Here is a 20,900-nt window from a genome sequence, read left to right as displayed (position 1 = left end):
CTGCCTCAGGGGCATGGATCCTGTCTGGTCTCCACTTCTCTTCCCCCTCAGTCCCCTCAATGTCCTACCAGTTCACTTTGGGGTTCCTCCCATCTCTTTGGGCATCAGAGTCCCCCACCAGAGGCTGGCAGGTGCCCTAGTTGTGGGGAGACTCTTAACTCCACGTCTTCTCACACCGCCATCTTGATTCTGCCTCTGAGGATGTGCTTTAGAGAAGCTTTATGACTCTGTGTGAACTGGAAGGGTGGGCCTCCATCACCTGGGTGTGGCCTCCAACAGCAAAGCCAGGGCTGGGGCAATGTTTAGTTGTAATGAATGAATTTAGATCATGATGTTTTGCTTTCAGGACAGCAAATTAAGCTCAGAGACTGATATTGTCTTTACCAATAGTTTGATTAACACAAGTTCACTATGGGACTTATAATTTCACAAGCCAATGGCATACAGGATAACGTCTCTTAATAAGGCAATTAAGAAATAACACTACAAAGACATGATAGATTAATTACACTATTGTTGCAGGCGAGGGGAGATGACAAAGTCCCATTTCGGCTGAGGTGTACCTTTTCTCTGAGGTTGGCTCTCGGGAGAGTGGGCTTAACCAATCAGGAGCTGAGGTCCAGCTGCTAGCAAACCGAAAGTGAAAAGTTCCCTGTTGCTATAGCCGGTTGCTAGGGAAAGTGGGCGTGGGTATAAGCTGCTAGAAGATCCTGGTGGGGCGCTGCAGGCTTTCTGCCACCACCAGTAAGAGTCATCTTTACCACTGCAGGAGCCAATGGCCCAAGGTCTTGATGAAATAAAATTATTTTAAGGCAGGACGAGAAAAAAAAATTCAAACAATTCTCTCCCTGCCCCTTTCTGCCACTATCCCCTCCCTTTAGTGTGCATTGTGCATCTGCACCATACATTAACCAGATCTCCTTAGAAGACAAAAGAATGCCTGCTGGACCAAAAAGAGCAATTTTCTCCCAGTGCCAGCAAGGTAACTCCTTAGGAGAAAATATTCCTTTCCTTTTCCTGTAAGGGGTCACGATCACCCACTAATCACCTTGTATGTGCAGATCTAGACTATGTAAACTATCAATATATTACTCTGATATATAACTTTGTTTCTAAAAGTATTTAACTGTGTTTGACTTCTAACAGGGGGAACAGTCAGTCCTTAGAGCTTTCTGAAAGATGTCTCTCATGTTATAATCCTCAAGTTGGCTCAAATAAAACTCCATTTTTTTGGATTGACTCAACTAATTTTTTGTTGACAGTCTTCAGCCAGCTAGATCAGCAAAGGTTAGCTTTGCCAAAACCGAAACTCTCGGATCGTCCCTACACATTCTGGGTATTTATAGTCTAAATGTCCCCTCATCCTAGTTGCTTCTTCATGTGTTTTTACTGATAACCCCCCAGCTCATCCTCTCGGCAGCTGAGCTCTGAGTGCTTATTAACCCCACAGATGAGATGATGACATCCTGACACAGCTTGTTTCATTCTTATGTGGAAACAACTTTACATCTAAAAACAACTTCCTTTTTGTTTGTTTGTCTTTGTCATAAACAAATGGATTAAAACAACTTAAGTCATAAACAAGTGGGTTTGAAATCATATCAAACCAATATACAACACATGGAGATGCTTTTGCTTTTTGTTGGGAAAGGCCATGAGTGACTATATTTAATTTGGAGGAGTTGGGGTGTTCTTTTGTTATGAAAGAGAAACTGGGCACTCTAAAAGAGGAGTTTACCTTTCCTAGATCTTCCCCTCATCACAACAACCCTATCAGTGGGGTTTAGATATGGTTTATGTAAACAGTGGCTAAACAATTGAAGTTGCTGTGGATGGGAGGGTTTGGTTTTGAAACTTCCTGACTACACTGAACTGAGGAGAGTGACCAAGTGTTCTGATTTGCCCAGGACTGTTGAGTTAGCACTGAAGGTCCTGCATTCCCAGAAGCCGGTACACAAAAAATCCATTTTAGGCAATGAATGATGAAGGTTGGGTAAAAAGTATAAGTCCATGTGGCAGATGCCCAAATAGCTGAAAGTGACACTATTTTTAGTATTGAGTGGATACGGCATAGATTATGTCTTTCAGAGTTGCTGTTGTTTTTGTTGTTGTTGTTCCTTGCTGCTGATGTTGGCAATCATGATTTGCAGTCACAATAATTGATTATCTATTTGTGCATTACTATAAGTGATGCACCTGAAGTGTACAACCTAAATGTATTTGGAGTGTCAGCATTAGCAGTTGTCTTTGACTTGGCCTGTAGATTGACAATTGTGCTTTGTGTTGAGATAGTGCTAGTTTAATTTCGACACTATGAATGTTGTGACAGTATTTACTAAGAGTTCAGATAATGATCATGAGAACGATGACCATATCAAAGCCGGCATGATGTAAACATCACCTTAAAGGAAGGCTCAATGATTGTGTTATTTTAATGACAGATGGAAGGACTATTATAATTGGATTAGGAAATTTAATAACCAAAACAGTACATTCTGCACAATAGATAGAAGAGAATTGGGGATTGGGCATTGCTATGGTTTGAATGTTTGTGTCTCCCTAAATTTCATATGTTGAAATCCTAAAGCCCCATGTGATGGTATTAGTATCTGGGGCCTTTTGGTTAGGTCCCGAGGATGGAGCCCTTATGAATGGGATTAGTGCCCTTATAGAAGAGGCCCAAGAGAGCTCTATTTTCCCATCTGCTATGTGAGGATACAATTAGAAGTCTTCGACCAGGAATAGGGTCCTCACTTGACCATGCTGGCACCCTGATTTCAGACTTCCAGCCTCCAGAACCGTGAGCAATAAATTTCTGTTGTTTATAAGCCACTCAGTCTGTGGTATTTTGTTACATCACTGCCAACAGATTACAGCAGGCATGGTGAAGAATCAGATGTGAAATCATGTATGGAGACTGAAAAAACCCAACATCTGATGACTTGGAAGTGCCTAGAAGTGAAGTATTCTGTGAGTAGAGTTTTGAGAGTAGAGGAGAAAAATAGTTTCCCTTAAAAAAGCCCAGGAATAGAGCTACATATAGTCAACTATATTGATCTGATCTTTGACAAAGGAGCAAAGGCAATGCAATGGAGAAAAGATAGTCTTTTCAACAAATGGTGCTGGAACAATTGGACATCGCATGGAAAGAAATGAATCTAGACCTTATACCTATCAGAAAAATTAACTCAAAATGGATTACAGGCCTAAATATAAAACACAAAACTATAAAACTCTGGAAAATAACATAAGAGGAAATCTTGATGACTTTGGGTTTGGTGATAACTTTTTAGATACAACACCAAAGGCAGGAAAGCTATTGACTTTGGACTTTATCCCAGGCAAAAAAGGAAAGCTATTGAATAATTTATATTTTTATGAGGTCACTCTGGGGGCTGAGTGGTAAATGGATTGGATAAAGCAAGACCAAGGGCAGGGAGGCAAATTTGGATACCACTGCCAAAGTCTAGATAAGAGAAGGAGGTACAAAGTAATGAGCTAGGCATTACTGGAGAAATATGGTAAGTTTGGTTTTGAACATATTGTAGTGCCAGAGTCATCAGACTGAAAACATCCAGGGAGTGGTTGGTCTAATGTTTGGAGGAGCACACAGGAAGCCTAAGAAGAGTAACAAGAGCATAGCAGAGGGCCACATACATAGGAGGGAGAAAAGTGAGAGTGGGGCCCTGGTGGCAGAAGTGTTGTGGAGGAAGCTATTGAGTTCAAGAAAGTAATCACAGGTGTCCTTAGATGGAGATTATGGTTGACTTTGATTCTGAGTAAAATCCACATTATTAAGCAGGGCTGTGCAGGCCTTTTGGTAAATCCTGTAGTTTATACCTTTCCCTAATACAACACGTTATGTATGTTGGGTTTTGTCTAATCTTTATGTAGTTCTCTCCACCTGCCTTCCAGTCTTTGTAGGGAACAGATGTTAAGGTAGATGCCATCCCCTACATCTCATTCTTTAGGATCTCCTTTCAAAAATTTACTTACTGTAGACAGTGGTGACTTTTAATTCATTTGATACTTCCAAGGATTCTGGCATTTGTCTTGTTTGCCACATCAGCAGTTTTATGATAAGTTGTGTAAACAAAGGATGTTACACCCTGAAAGGAATTCAGGATGAAGCATTTTGTTTTTTGAATATATGGGCCCCTAGGTAGTTAAGATACATATGTAAGGAAGAATTTCGATGACCCCAGATTCTTGCATCTTTCCATATATAGGTAAGCACAAAAATAATCATCTTGAGATATTTGGGGTTTTTCTGTGTATGTGATTAGCAGGAATCTTTTACCAATATATATGCTTGACTACGTGTATTTCCCAGCCAAAAAAATCATATACATACTGGCTCCCCCAATCCCTACCTCTTCAGAGCAGTTCCTCAGAGCTATCTGAAAAGCTCTGGGCTATAGCCCAGGCTATAGTCCTCAGTAAGGTCCGTGAATAAAACTGAAACTCACTGCTCTTACACTGTACATTATTTTCCAGTCGACAGTGGCAAGCATCAGTTCTAAGACTGAGAAAGGACAAGGGTGCTGCTTTTCCCTAGAAATTCATTACCATATTTTTTTCCTATCTGATACCAATCAAAGCAACTGGTGGAATAGTCACTGTCTGTCAGCATTGTTCCTTTGACAAATTATAAACTGTTGTCAAGAAAAAAGATTGCTTAATAAGTAATTTGTGAGGAGAAAACAAGGATCATACTCATTCCTTCTGTAATGGAATCTACTATAGCAACTCCATGTTATTGTTATGGAAAAAGAAATTTACTGCTTATTAACAAAAATTTGCTGCTGAGTAGCTACATGGCATATACAAGGAAATGTTTGCCATACCAGAAGAGGGAGGAATCTTACATTCTAATGCTTCTTTTTTTCTCAAAGAAGCAGATAATGCTTAGTACATAGTACTGGTGAAATCTGCAGTTGATCAGTCTTTGTGCTACTGCCATGTAGCAGCTAACTTGGAACTATTAAAACTTTTTATGAAAAGCCATGTTCATTGTGTCCTTTGTAATTTTACAACTAGAGTAAAATATTTACTACAGTGCTGTTTTAACCTTTTCCTTTGCAAATATGGAGTTATGGCAAGAAGTACAGATCTTTAAGGAATAAGGACCAAACAATTTAAAAAAAATACTTCATTTTAATTTATTGAAAATTCAATATACAATACAGCAGTTTTTCTGAGATTTAACTGTAGGACATGATTGTTGCTGGTGTTTAGCAAGAGTCTAAACTTACCACTAATAAAATGCCTTACTGAATAAAAACGATACTGAACAAAATAAATTCAAATATTTTATTAAAAAATCATTTTAAAGTTAGTTCCATTCAGTCTAATGACTAACACAATAACAGCAGATATACTAGTTTAATATAACTGGCTGCTTTTATACAGCATGTATCTTTCAGTCAACAAGTATATTATTAAATGATAGTGAACACTCAATATAACCATGTGTAGAGAACTAGGAGATAAAATTCTAAGAAAGATTTACAACCCCATCTTTTTCTTAAATTGAAGTATAGTTGATTTACAATGTTGAGTTAACTTCTGCTCTACAGTAAAGTGATTAAGTTATACATATATATGTATTCTTTTTCATAGTCTTTTCCATTATGTTTTATCACAGGATGTTGAATATAGTTCCCTGTGCTATATAGTAGGACCTCATTGTTTATCCATCCTGTATATAATAGTTTGCATCTGCTAACCCCAAACTCCCACTCCATCTCTCCTCTCCCCACCCCCACTGCCTTGGCAAACACAGGTCTGTTCTCTATGTCTGTGAATCTGTTTCTGTTTCATAGGTAGGTTCATTTGTGTCATATTTTAGATTCCACATATAAGTGATATCATATGGTATTTTTCTTTCTCTTTCTGACTTCTTCACTTAGTATGATAATCTCCAGTTCCATCCATGTTGCTGCAAATGGCATTATTTCATTTTTTATGGCTGAGTAGTATTCCATTGTATTATATGTACCACATCTTCTTTATCCATTCATCTCTAGGTGTGGACATTTAGGTGGTTTCCATGTCTTTGCTATTGTGAATAGTGCTGCTATAACCATAGGGGTGCATGTATATTTTTGAATTATAGTTTTGTCTGGATATATGCCCAGGAGTGGGATTGCTGGATCATATGGTACTTCTATTTTTAGTTTCTTGAGGAACCTCCATACTGTTCTCCATAGTGGCTGCACCAATTTCCATTTCCACCAACAGTGTAAGAGGGTTCCCTCTTCTCCACACCCTCTCCAGCATTTGCTATTTGTAGACTTTTTAATGATGGCTATTCTGACTGGTGTGAGGCAGTATCACATTGTAGTTTTGATGTGCATTTCTCTGATAATTATCAATGTTGAGACTTTTTTCATTTGCCTGTTGGCCATCTGTATGTCTTCTTTGGAGAAATGTATATTTAGGTCTTCTGCCCATTTTTCGATTGGGTACAAGCCCATCTTTTATAGCCACCCCAACAGTCTAATTCTAAAGAGGATAAAACCAATGACTTTCCTCACATGAGCTCATGGCTGAAGCTGCTTTGCTATCAAAAATCTATATTTTTGATCTGTTGTGAGCATTGAGACAAAGCTTCACATATTTCCCCCAAAAGAAGCATGATGCACCTTGTGATTACCTATTCACCAACAGCAAGCACTACATTCAAAACCATTTCATCCCAGGGATTAAATTAGGTCAGCCACATTCATTGGCATTTCCTCCAGTGTAGTATGGTAGAAAGGCTCAGTGTCACAAAGGATCTTCTTCTTCAATGTTTATGGCCACAGCCTTCCTCCCAAATTGACTCCCACTGCCAATTCTGAACAAAAGAAAAATTATTAATCAGAATATCCCTTATCAAGTACTACATAAAGTACTAATGATATGAGCTACTTGTTAACCATCAGTGGCTATTTATCTGCCAAGATTATACCTAGAGGACTTCTAATTGGAGCACTAAATCCTAGTCACAATATCTAGAGAAAAAGAAAAGATATCTTTTGTAGTTGGTTCAAAAAGATTCTTCTGGTTGCAAGATCAGATTCTATCAGGTGGCTTGAGTGTTATTACTTACAGAGCAGATGACAGTATTGTGTCTGGGGTAGTGAAATTAAAGCCCCTACCGAAGTGGGCCAAGAGCAGGTGTCAGCCGGGGACAAACATAAATACCAGGGATGAAACAAAAGGAACAGCTGTGTAATCCATTTTGACACACTTTTGGAACTCTAAACTGAAAATATAAACTCTGGAATGTTAGCTGTTGTTTAGGACTATGCTGTGCAATGCAATAGCCACTAGCTACATGTGGCTATTTAAACTAAAATTAAATAAAATAGAAAATTTAGCTCCTCAGTTGCATTAATCATATTTCAGTAGCCGCACGTGGCCTGTCACTACTGTGTTGGGCAGCGCAGATATAAAACATTTCCCTCACTACCGAAAGTTCTATTGGACAGATTTGATCCAGGGCTTAAAATTTTTTCCAGTGTGGGGGAAACCTCTAAAATTTTATTATGGTAACCCATATTTATCACTGCTTTCTGCTCAGGTCACCTCATACACTGTAGCACAGATGCCTGAGATATGTTTACCACCACAGCTTTCTACTAAAACAGATGATAGAACCAATCAAAAATGTCTTGGCTGGAGCAACTTAAAATACCAAATAACCAGTGCAAGAGGAAAACAAATATGAAAATACTGACTTGCTCTTTAACCAAACAACATGCTGTTTCACTTATGAATCTATGTCCTAAATCCGGCCAGTGCCATGTCTGAGCATCACCTCATTTATCTATTCTTACCAACTACTATATTTTTTGATAAGTTATTTTTATATTAGTAGCAAGACATAATTCAATTTATTTAGTGATAAAGCTACTGTAACTAAGCCAGGGTCAATATAAATTGCTACCAGAAAATGCTGAGAAAAATCTTAATTATAGAGGAATCACCAAGAAAGCACAAGACATGAGCAACATGACTTAAAAAAAAAAAAAGACTCATGTGTAAGTTAAGACAACCAGATCTAACAGCATTATTGATTTTCCCTTTGAATATCTTACTCTATAGGGTCCAAAATCTGGGCTACATTTCACATTGTTTTCCCACTGTGTTCTGTTTAACCACGAATATTTCCAAGTACAATTTACATACAACTTACATGTTACTACATTTCCTGATTCAAGGTTGTCTGGCTGACAAAATCATACTTGAAAAGCAACACATGAATTTATTTTTCCAGAATAAAAGCAAGTAATTCAATGAAGATGACAAATACTCAACTGAAAATATAGTTTTCATAAGTAGTGGGAAAATCGTAGTTTATAACCATAGACATTAGTTGTACATAAAAATCATGAGCCTGAGATATGATAATATCTATTCAAATTCTGATTCAAAAAGCAACTTCTATACAATCTTTCAGGGCACAAAATAGTAACGAACTGCATATATATCACACAGCTCACTGGAGTATGGTCTTTATTCCCCCACGTAGCTTGAGCTGACAAAGACGATGAAAAATCTTCCCCTTGAAACCATCTTTTAGTAGGTAAATATTGTAATTAAATTAAGTGCCAGTAAGTCAGTAGTAACCAAAATGTGGTTGGTCCCTTATCTGAATTCCCTCTTGGTAATGCCTCTTTCTTTCTGTCACCACCTGCAAAATATTAATAAGCCTTAACTCTCAGGAGTCATTTGTTGAGTCAGGGTTTAAATTGGTACATGTGTATGAGACCATGCATCCCTGGCTGCTACAGCACCACCATGGCTGACAGGGCTTGAAAGGAAACAGTCTTATTTTGAGCAGGGGGCAAAGACAATGAGGCACTTCACAGCTACATTGTAACTAGATCCTGCTTCAGTTTGTTAAGGAAATAATTAGATATTAACAGTGTCTTAAGTAGCAATACTAGGCAGGAACAGCTCTTGGCACATCAGAACTGAAATTCCTGGCATGTGTTTTCTCAGAGCCAGTCTACCCTTTGTCTGTGTTCTGAAAAAGAACAGCCTGTTTACTGGCCGGTCTCTCATATGTCACAAAGAGCATACAATTCCTTCCCTACAGTATTTCAGAGAGGAAAATGTTAATTAAGATCAGAGTCAGAATAAAATGCCATTTGACTTCTCTATCCCTACCATGGGAAGGAACCAGTTAGAGAAATTCCTTCTGTTAATTCTGCCTAAATTCTGTACCAAATCTTAGAACACAATACCCTGGAGTTACCTGCAGTTTTTCTACTATCTGGTATGGTTAGTTTCTTTCCTTGTGTTTACTCTCTTAGCTTTATTACAAGCACTAAGACACTACAGATACTAGTTACTGCAATTTTAGCACAGAGATTAAATAAGAAGGTTAAAAAAATCCCGGCTATAATTTTTATGTATATCAATTAGAAAAACATTACCCTTTTTCAAAATTATTATAAGATATTGACCTTTTCAAAGGTCAGTTCTTCTTTCTTCACTAGAATTTGAAGTGGATTTCTCAGGAACTTTTTGAGGTCTTCAGCATATCAATTGGCATTAAGGCAGAAAGCAACACAACCTTAAAAAAGAGACAATGACTAATTATGCTGACATATAAATTATAACAGTTTTCATAATAATACTTAGAGAAATAATGTTTGAGACCAAGCGTCCCTGTCTTACTACAGAACTGAGCTAGACAGAGATTGTAGGACACAATTGCTTTTGGCAGAGGAAAGGACAATATAGCACTTTACAGCTATATTGTAACAATGAACCCAACCTGCCAGCTGCAGAAAAATCACGTGTACACCCGAGTCCTTGTATTTGATTTCTGGTAAATCTCGTGGATTTGACCTTTAATCCTTTGGCTCAACATTTTTACTGGCTTCATCCAAAATAAGCATCTTGATCCATTTTGGAAAGCAAAAAAAAAAGTCTTACTTAAGAGTGGGTTGTGCATAGAGACTTCCTTCCAGAGACTACAGTACAGAAGGAGAGGGGGGGAATAATAAGTTTATGTGAAGAAACCTGACAAACTCTACCTCAGCCAGGTGATCAAGGTCAACATCAACAGTAATAACCTTCGATAGAATGAGACGAAAATGTTACTTTACCTCTGTGGTCTTCCTCCCCAACACCCATAACTACAGTCTAATCTTGAGAAAAACATCAGACAAATTCCAACACAAGTGCATCCTACTAAATATCTGACCAGTGCTTCTCAAAATGGTGAAGGTCGGGCTTCCCTGGTGGCACAGTGGTTAAGAATCCACCTGCTAATGCAGGGACATGGGTTCGAGCCCTGGTCCGGGAAGATCCCACATGCCGCAGAGCAACTAAGCCCGTGCATCACAACTACTGAGTCTGCACTCTAAAGCCCACGAGCCACAACTACTGAGCCCGTGTGCCACGACTACTGAAGCCCGCATGCCTAGAGCCCATGTTCCACAACAAGAGAAGCCGCAGCAATGAGAAGTACGCGCACCGCAACGAAGAGTAGCCCCTGCTCGCCACAACTAGAGAAAGCCCACACATAGCAATGAAGACCCAATGCAGCCAAAAATAAATAAATTAAATAAATAACTTTTTAAAAAATGGTGAAGGTCATCAAAAAAAAGGGAATATTTGAATAACTGTTATAGCCAAGAAGAGCTTAAGGAGACATGACAATTAAATGTCATGTGGTATCCTGATTGGGATCCTGGAATAGAAAAAGAATATTAGGCGAAAACTAAGGAAACCTGAATAAATTCTGGACTTTAGTTCATAATAATGTGTCAGTGTTGGTTCATTAATTTTAACAAATGTGCCATACTAATGTAAGTTGTTAATGCTATAGGAAGATGGGAACTCTCTTCTCAATCTTCCTATAAACCTAAAACTGTTCTAAAAAATAAAGCCTATTAAAGAAAAGTACTAGTATCACCTCTAGATATTCATGCATGGCAACTGGCTTAAACAATTAGGATAATTATTTTCCCTCCCATAACCCAAATATCACTGGTTAAAAAATGCCCTAGGAAAAATATGGCAATACTTACAATGATATATTCTATTTAACATATCAAATGGTCTCCCTGGCGTACCAGGACGTTGTGTGCTCCCTCCTCCACCAGCCTGAAGTTTTTGCATTTTATTTTGAACACTGGTTCCACACAATGCAGGCATGACAAGTTGCTCCAAGGTAGTAGTATCCAAGTGCCAGAACTACCTTTTGGATCTAAAAGTCAAAAGCTTAAATTATTATGTTACACAAATAAAGGCTCCATCAAATGACTTTCAGAGCACATGGCTAAATACTAAACTGTTCATATTTAGTTTAAAATTCTGGTCTGCAAACAGCTTTTATGCAGCACAATGCAGAATCACTTCCAAGCTTACAATGCAGACAAATCAAACTGCTTCAAGATAAAATCCCTTTAAGCATCTCATTAAAAAATTTTTTTTAATTGGGGTATAGTTGATTTATAATGTGTTAGTTTGAGGTGTACAGCAAAGTGGATCTGTTATACATATACATATATGCACTCTTTTTTAGATTCTTTTCCCATATAGGCCATTACAGAGTATTGAGTAGAGTTCCCTGTGCTATACATAAGCATCTCATTTTTAATTAGATTTTTGTGCCTTTTCAAACTTGGGATCCTTACTTTCCTAGAGATACCAGCTAGATAATTAAAGAACCAAACAATTAAAAACAGTTCCTACATTTTTCTTTTACGTCTAAGACCTGTAGTAGTGAAATAAGCTCTACATTTACAGCTCCAAGGCAAATTGTTCTGATATGTATTCCTTGATTATCATTCACTTTAAAAATAAATATCTTTCCAATAGGAAACTTATACAGCCTTGATCTTAATAAAGCCTAAAGCTTTGCTAAGAAAAGCTTTATTTCATAGCTAACATAGCAGTAAGTTTTGAAAACAGATAGCAGACAACAGATGTATCACAAATGACAAAGATTCCCAACTAATTACATATACTGCAGTTTTCATGTTGCAAAATTGCATTTAAACTTAACAACAGGGCTTCCCTGGTGGCACAGTGGTTGAGAGTCCGCCTGCTGATGCAGGGGACACGGGTTCGTGCCCCGATCCGGGAAGATCCCACATGCCGCGGAACGGCTAGGCCCGTGATCCATGGCCGCTGAGCCTGCGTGTCCGGAGCCTGTGCTCCACAACGGGAGAGGCCACAACAGTAAGAGGCCCGTGTACAGCAAAAAACAAAACAAAACAAAACACTTAACAACAATAACACAAAGTGCATGGATCTTGAAAGAAAGCTTTAGTTTCTCAGTCTACTGAGTACCTCCCTGCAAACCATAAATGCAAGCCTAGTTCTAGTTTAATTTGAAACAAAACCAAAAACTCTATGCATGCATGGACAATAGTTTTTAAAAAGGTTCTTTACACTAAGTCATAAGCTGTTCTTCACTTTTGTAAAACCTGAAGCATCTGGGAATTTATGTCCTCCTGGGGGAAGCCCTACATCAGTGACTGAAGGTGGATATACCAGCTTGCTGGCTCCCTAGTGAGGACAAGGGGGATATTCACCAAAGAAACAGGCCTACATGCTCAGTGATTGACACCATCCTCTACTGTTGTGTTTCAGTATCAAGTAGAGCTCTCTATTGTGGATGCATCATGAATACCAAAAAACACTTCATCATCTCATCTTATTAAAGTCATGAAAGACAAAAAGTGAGGACTTGTTCCAGAATGAGGCAGATCAAAGAGACATGACAACTAAATTCAACATGTGATCCTGGATTAGACTATAGACCACTAAAAAAAACAGCTTTTTCTTTTGGTAAAATGTACATTAGTTGGACAACTGGCTAAATCTTAATAAGTCTGCGGATTAGATAATAATATTGCATCAAAATTAATTTCTTGATTTTGATAACTGTACTATGATGTAAGAGAATGCTATTTTATACATATTTTTTAATGCATGTCAATCTGTCTCCTCATTTGGCATAGCAATTTTCCTTTTTTGCTACAGTTTCTTCCTTCATTAAGAGAGGTATCAGTTTCCAAACACTGGGATGAATGTTTATAATGGAGCCTCTATACTGTTTGTTTTTGCCGTGTTATCACAAGTCTGTTAATCAATGTTCCAAAGTTCTATGGGAAATGTGGGTTCAACACTGCACCTTCAAATCACTGAAGGATTTGCAAATGATATTTTATCATTTTCTAGTATAGTATATAATCTGACTTTAAACTATCTTCTTTCACACTTCCAGTAAGTTTTAACACCATATTTTCTATCAAATTGATACATAGCTGTTATCATCTACTATTTTAAGACCACCATGTCTACTCGTCACGGTGTAGATCATTATGAGGGCTAAGATTTATGTAATATAAAAATAGGAGTACTGTGTCAATGGAGAAATGAAACTAAACTGTCACCCATTTGAAACCAGACTATCAAACTAAACTGTCAACTAGTCATTTTATCTTTTATGGCAAAATTGCCTTATGACCACTTGGTTATGCAGCAAAAATGTCTACAGCAAAGATGCTTATGGCAAAAATACCAGATACATACCACAGATGTTTGAACCTTATGAATATACTGAAAACTACTAAATTGTAAAATTTGGGGTAACTTCTATGGTATATGAGTTATATCTCAATTAAAACCAGTTTTTTGTTTTGTTTTGTTTTTGGTTTTGTTTTTTGTTGTTTTTTTAGAGAAATAGTAATGCCACTTAGGAGGTTAAAGCATTTGACCAGATGGTGTTTCTGACCTAAGTGTGTGGTGGTATTGGGCAGAATGAATTAATTAGGTTAAAAAACATGTAGGCAATAGAATTAATAGCACTTGGTGATTACTTAGATGTGGGTGGAACAAAATGAGGGGCGGGAGAGGGAGAGATGTTCAAGGACTCCCAAATTTCTGACATTAACTTTGTGGGCAATGATGTTATAATCTCCTGAGTTATGACAGTCTGCAGAGAAAAGCAGGATTAGCACAGATTGTGAGTTAAATTTCAAATATATTGAGTTTGAGGTATCTGTAGCACACCAAGTGGAGATGTTAAGTAGACAGTTGAACAACATATATGATGTTCCAAAGAAATCTGAGTTAGAGACAGAAATTTGGGGGTTTTCAACAAAGCTATAGGAGTAGATGAGATCCAGAAGATCCCACTTCCAGCATAAAGTGTTGAGGAGTTCCAACATCTAAGGGTCTGGTAATCTAGCAAGAGACAGAGAAAGAGAGGAGAGAGTAAAAGGAAAACTAGACTTACTTAAAAGAGAAGAGCCAAGAGAAGAATTTATTCTAAAAGTTGGGTGTGACTTAAGAATGGGTTGACAACCTTTTTCTGTAAAGGGCCAGATAGATTAAAAATATATTTTGGCTCACAGGCCATATAAAAACATGCTGAAGCTGGATTTGGTTCACATGCTGTAGTTTGCCCAAACACTGGATTAGGGTGTTAAATGTTGGTAAGAGGTCAAGAATCCATTGGATTTAGGGACAAGAAAATTATTGTTAATCTTAGCAGGAATAGTTTCAGGAGAGGGGTGAGGACAGAAGAAGAACAGGTTGAGAAGACAATGGGAAGTAAAGAAATAGAAACCTCAGGGTAGACAGTTCTTAAAAAACTGATTAAAAATGGGAAAAGAGGGGCTTCCCTGGTGGCGCAGTGGTTGAGAGTCTGCCTGCCGATGCAGGGGATACGGGTTCGTGCCCTGGTCCGGGAGGATCCCACATGCCGCGGAGCGGCTGGGCCCGTGAGCCATGGTCGCTGGGCCTGCGCGTCCGGAGCCTGTGCTCTGCAACGGGAGAGGCCACAACAGTGAGAGGCCCGCGTACTACAAAAAAAAAAAAAAAAAAAAAAAAAGTAAAAGAAAGAGACTGTTAGGTGGGAGGGAAAACAGGGACTTACTCCCTGAAGAAGAGATGAGACTACGGAATATTTAAATACTGGTGGGAAGGATTTAGTAAAGAGGGAGTGGTTAACCATCCAGGTGACAGAAGTGATAACTGATGGTAGAGATCCCTGAGACGGTGAGAGGGGAAGGATTCAGAGCACAGGCAAAGGGACTAGACTTCGATGGAAGTTGGATGGCTGCAGATGAAGGTGGGTGGGCAGCTTTGCTGGCAGGAAGCTCGGAAGCTTGGGTATTCTATTTTCTCAGTAACATTGAGACCATTTGCTGAAAATGGCTTACTAGGGATGTCACAGGCTTGAAAAAAGTGAAGAGGATTTGAAACAGCAGTTGCATAAAAAGGAAGAATGAGGGGGCTAGAGAAACACAATGGGCCTGCTGTGCAGTGTGAAAGCCCAGGTGAAGTTGACTACCATGAATTTATTTTAGTACCAAGTCTTTCAAGTGTGCAAGTTTCTCCAGCTCTTCTGGGAGGCTTGCTGCAGGCACAAGAATACAAATAGTTGGATTCATCTATGGCTGAAGTTTTCTCTGTTGGATGACAGCTAATAATAATTGGTAGCATTTATAAACCTTGGGGATGACGGAGTAGGTTTTCGTTAGTTATGATTTTAGAGATAAAGTCTCAGATATGTTAAGTGACTTGTTTACGATCACGTGGATAATAGTGAGTAGTTGCTAAGACTAGACCTTCAGTTTTCATAATTCCACATTCTCTTCAAGGTGGTGGAAAAGTTTTGTAGTTTTTTTGGAGAAAAACTGGGAAAAGTTCCCAAGAGGAATTTTAGAGAATAGTTTGTAAGCGAACTATGTTAACACTGTAAATGCTAAGGAAATAAAGCAATATACAAATAAATATAAAACTCCTATGAAGCTTGACATTTGGTTTTTAAAATATACAAGTCTACTTCACCATAAACAGCTGATCATAAACCTACTTTCTCGCTTTATCCCTCACCCTGTAGTCATTTTCTTTCCCTTGGGGCTTGTTAATGTTTCTTCCTGTTTATAACACAATGACAATGAAAACCATATAAAATTATACATGGTGAGCAATTACTGAGACTAACATATAAATATTTTATTATATTAGCCTGGCTTACAGATATATTTGATTTGGTAAAATTGGTATATTATGGTCTAAGATATCTGTTTTAACTATTATTGAACAGTGCATTTATTTTCACTGAAATTAACAATTTTCATAATATTCTTAATTACCTGGCTTTTTTCAACTTAAAATATTTAGGGAGGTGGGGTCAAGATGGCGGTGTGGGAAGTCGTGAAGTTAGCGTCTCCCCACAACAGTGCCTGCCAGCTGCTGGTGGGGGACTCTGATGCCCAAGGAGATGGGAGGAACCCCAAAGTGAACCGGTAGGAGGTGGGGGGATTGAGGGGAGAGGAGAAGTGGAGGCCAGACAGGAATGGCGCCCCTGAGGCCAGGGAGAGCAGGAGAGGCAGGTGGGAGGGGCCCTCCGGGAGGAGAAGGAGAGGAGCGGAGAGTGATTGCCCTGCCCACTCAGGCATGGGGAACCTGCTGAGCTCCCAGGGTGGTCCCCTGCACTCCAAGGGCACCACCCCCCACAGCCTGCCGCATTGGTCCTCTGGGCGTGGGAGGGAGGCCGGGGAGATCAGGAGAGGCCCTCCTAGACCAGAAGAGCAGGAGAGGAGAGGAGGGTGTTTGCCCCACCCACTGGAGCCCAGGAAGCCTGCTGGGCTCCCAGGTGAGGTCCCCCACCCTCTGAGACCAGGGGTGGGGGGCACACCTGGGCCCCTTCTGTTCCATGAGCCTAAGCCCCACACCCACAGCCCCCAGGGCCTTTTCCAGCCCTGTGGGTACTGGGCATTGGCCCCACACACTGCCCAAACCTCACCCTCGCTGAGGCCCCGCCTTCCACAGCCAAGGCCTCACCCCCAACCCCCCCCACCCCGCTTTTTTCCCCTCCTCCTCAACACATTAAAAGGATCATACACCATGATCAAGTGGGATTTATCCCAGGGATGCAAGGACTCTTCAGTATATGCAAATCAATCAATGTGATACACCACATTAACAAATTAAGGAATAAAAACCATATGATCATCTCAATAGATGCAGAAAAAGCTGTTGACAACATTCAACACCCATTTATTATAAAAACTCTTCAGAAAATGGGCATAGAGGGAATCTACCTCAACATAATATAGGCCATATATGACAAACCCACAGCAAACTTCATTCTCAATGTTGAAAAACTGAAAGCATTTCCACTAAGATCAGGAACAAGGCAAGGATGTCCACTCTGCCACTCTTATTCAACATAGCTTTGGAAGTCCTAGCCACAGCAATCAGAGAAGAAAAAGAAATAAAAAGAATACAAATTGGAAAGGAAGTAAAACTGTCACTGTTTGCCGATGACCTAATACTATACATAGAAAATCCTAAAGATGCCACCATAAGACTACTCGAACTAATCAATGAATTTGGTAAGGTTGCAGGATATAAAATTAATACACAGAAATCTCTTGCATTCCTATACACGAATGATGAAAAATCAGAAAGAGAAATTAAGGAAACACTCCCATTTACCATTGCAATAAAAAGAATAAAACCCCTAGGAATAAACCTATCTAGGGAGACAAAAGACCTTTATGCAGAAAACTATAAGACACTGATGAAAGAAATTAAAGATGATACCAACAGATGGAGAGATATACCATGTTCTTGGATTGGAAGAATCAATACTGTGAAAATGACTATACTACCCAAAGCAATCTACAGATTCAATACAGAATTAGAACAAAAAATTTTACAATTCGTATGGAAACACAAAAGACCCTGAATAGACAAAGCAATCTTGAGAAAGAAAAACGGAGTTGGAGGAATTAGGTTCCCCGACTTGAAACTATACCACGAAGCTACAGTAATCAAGACAGTATGGTACTGGGACAAAAACAGAAATATAGCTCAATGGTACAGGACAGAATGCCCAGAGATAAACCCATGCACATATGGGCACCTAATTTACAACAAAGGAGGCAAGAATATACAATGGAGAAAAGACAGCCTGTTCAATAAGTGGTGCTGGGAAAATTGGACAGCTACATGTAAAAGAATGAAATTAGAACACTACCTAACACCATACACAAAAATAAACTCAAAATGGATTAAAGACCTAAATGTAAATCCGGACACTATACAACTCTTAGAGGAAAAAGACTCTTGACATAAACCACAGCAAGATCTTTTTTGACCCACCTCCTAGAGTAATGGAAATAAAAACAAAAATAAACAAATGGGACTTAATTAAACTTAAAAGCTTTTGCACAGCAAAGGAAACCGTAAAAAAGACAAAAAGACAACCCTCAGAATGGGAGAAAATATTTGCAAATGAAACAACAGACAAAGGATTAATCTCCAAAATATACAAACAGTTCATGGAGCTCAATATTAAAAAAAACAAACAATCCAGTTAAAAAATGGGTGGAAGACCTAAACGACATTTCACCAAGGAAGACATACAGATGGCCAAGAGGCACATGAAAAGATGTTCAACATCACTAATTATTAGAGAAATGCATATCAAAACTAAAATGAGGTATCACCTCACGCCAGTCAGAATGGCCATTAACAAAAAATCTAGAAACAATAAATGCTGGAAAGGATGTGGTAAAAAGGGAACCCTCTTGCACTGTTGGTGGGAATGTAAATTGATACAACCACTATGGAAAACAGTACGGAGGTTCCTTAAAAAACTAAAAACAGAACTACCATATGACCCAGCAATCCTACTACTGGGCATATACCCTGGGAAAACCATAATTCAGAAAGAGACATGTACCATAACGTTCATTGCAGCAGTATTTACAATACTGGGCATTACAATGGAACAAACCTAAATGTCCATCGACAGATGAATGGATAAAGAAGATGTGGCACATATATACCATGGAATATTACTCAGCCATAAAAATAAATGAAATTGAGTTATTTGTAGTGAGGTGGATGGACCTAGAGTCTGTCATACAGAGTGAAGTAAGTTAGAAAGAGAAAAACAAATACTATACGCTAAAGCATATATATGAAATCTAAAAAAAAAAAAATGGTACTGATGAACCTAGTTGCAGGGCAGGAATAAAGAGGTAGACATAGAAAATGGACTTGAGAACGTGGGGTGGGAGGGCGAAGCTGGGGCGAAGTGAGAGTAGCATCGACATATATACACTACCGAATGTAAAATAGTTGGCTGGTGGGAATCAGCAGCATAGCACAGGGAGATCGGCTGGATGCTTTGCGATGACTTAGAGGGGTAGGATAGGGAGGTTGGGAGGGAGGCTCAAGATGGAGGGGATATGGGGACATGTGTATGCCTATGGCTGATTCCCTTTGTTGTGCAACAGAAACTAACACAGTATTGTGAAACAATTATACTCCAATAAAGATCTATTAAAAATATATTTAATTATTTAATGATTTATGCCAAAAATTCACATTTACTAAAAGTCAAAGTATAATGGCTAATCATAGTTAAAATTAACTAATTTCAATGTCCCAGGCACTTGACAAGAATTTAATACAACAATCCTATGATGTAGATACAATTATTATCATTTCTATTTTTTTTTTTTTTTTTCGGAACGCGGGCCTCTCACTGTTGTGGCCCCTCCCGCTGCGGAGCACAGGCTCCGGACGCGCAGGCCCAGCGGCCATGGCCCACGGGCCCAGCCGCTCCGCGGCACGTGGGATCCTCCCGGACCTGGGCACGAACCCGTGTCCCCTGCATTGGCAGGCGGGCTCCCAACCACTGCGCCACCAGGGAAGCCCCATTTCTATTTTAAAGAAGAGGAAATGGAGGCCCAGAAAGATTACATAACTTGCCTCCTGCCATCAAAGTGGCGAAGCTAGGCTTTGAACCCAGGTTTGTCTCATTCCAGAGTACACTTCACTGCCTTAATCACTACCTTGACAGTTTAATACAGTTTCTTCCCCCAAATATATAAATGCCACAGCAGACCCTGAATATAAAACAACTCTCCAGCCCCTCTGAAAGATAAATTTGCTTTTGTTAAGTAGATTCATTCCAACAATTATAAGAGCTCCCCAGGAATCTTTCTTTGAATTGCACACCTGAGAGGGATAACAGAACTGAAATTGGCTTTTAAAGTGTCCTGGCCCCATTACTTACTGGTTGCATAACCTTGGATTAGACCTTTTGGATTTCATCAGAACACGGATTATAACACTCCCCATTAAGGGAGTGCTATGAAAGGACACTGTAAATGGTTAGGAGGTGTATAAATGTTATTCTTGCCTAGGATTGCCAGATAAAAAACAGGACGCACAGTTAAATTTCAGACAAATAAAAAATAATGTTTTATATTTTAATTTTATTTGATACCAGAGACATATTTTTACTAAAAAAATTGTGTTGTTTTTCTTAAATTTAAATTTTAGCTAGCATCCTATATTTTTATTGCTAAATCTGGCAACCCTATTCTTGCCCGCATAGGTAGGGGAGCACGGAGGATGGCAGGCCCAGCTCCATTCCCCACACCCCCACCCCCAAGTGGAGAAAACTAAGGCAAAGGACGGGCTGAAGAGTTAACCTAGGGAGGCGGAAGAAAGGGAAGGGCTAGGTGTAGGAGGACTCCTTCTCAGGGGCGGGACTGAAAGCAGAATCCCCTGACAAGCAGATTCTACTGAGCCTCCGGTACCTCCGCAACTCTTTCACAGCTCAGGCCGGCCAACACCCCACGCCCCCATCCCTGGGTAGAAACACAGCCATCCTACCACCCACCGTTGCCTCGGCAGCGGCAGCAGCAGCAGCAGCAGCGGGCTCTGGGCTGGCTGCCATTGGTTCCTCTCAGTCTCCACCAGCAGCACCGACACCACATAGGCCGCCGCCATGTCCCTGGAGCCCGGACCCTTGTTGATGTGCGGCTGCGTCTCAGATGTCACCCAAATCGTCCCTCCATACCGTATGGAAGTCTATTGTCCTCCTCTGGCCTCCGTCCAGT

The 20,900-nt window shown here is 39.5% G+C and overlaps 1 long non-coding RNA gene and 2 other non-coding genes across 4 annotated transcripts; all 3 read right to left on the bottom strand.

Annotated features, from left to right (window-relative positions):
* Positions 1-5,140: 5,140 nt before the first annotated feature.
* On the bottom strand, positions 5,141-20,900 carry LOC131757245 (uncharacterized). Of its 2 annotated transcripts, none has more exons than XR_009335847.2 (4): positions 20,681-20,900; positions 11,037-11,215; positions 9,462-9,571; positions 5,141-6,841 (listed from the first exon to the last, which is right to left on the bottom strand). It is a non-coding gene; the product is annotated as an uncharacterized lncRNA (long non-coding RNA). The 2 variants fall into 2 exon arrangements; XR_010840928.1 differs by having other exon boundaries at positions 9,432-9,571; positions 20,681-20,894.
* LOC131757861 (small nucleolar RNA SNORA63) lies at positions 8,751-8,885 on the bottom strand. Its single transcript, XR_009336012.1, has one exon. It is a non-coding gene; the product is annotated as a small nucleolar RNA SNORA63 (small nucleolar RNA).
* On the bottom strand, positions 9,209-9,380 carry LOC131757891 (small nucleolar RNA SNORA81). The gene has a single exon (XR_009336039.1). It is a non-coding gene; the product is annotated as a small nucleolar RNA SNORA81 (small nucleolar RNA).

The sequence above is a fragment of the Kogia breviceps genome, chromosome 5, assembly GCF_026419965.1.
Source record: "Kogia breviceps isolate mKogBre1 chromosome 5, mKogBre1 haplotype 1, whole genome shotgun sequence".
In the NCBI taxonomy this organism is placed as follows: Eukaryota; Metazoa; Chordata; class Mammalia; order Artiodactyla; family Physeteridae; genus Kogia; species Kogia breviceps.
Note: the sequence above shows the minus strand (reverse complement) of the source record. Positions and strands in the feature narration are given on the sequence as shown.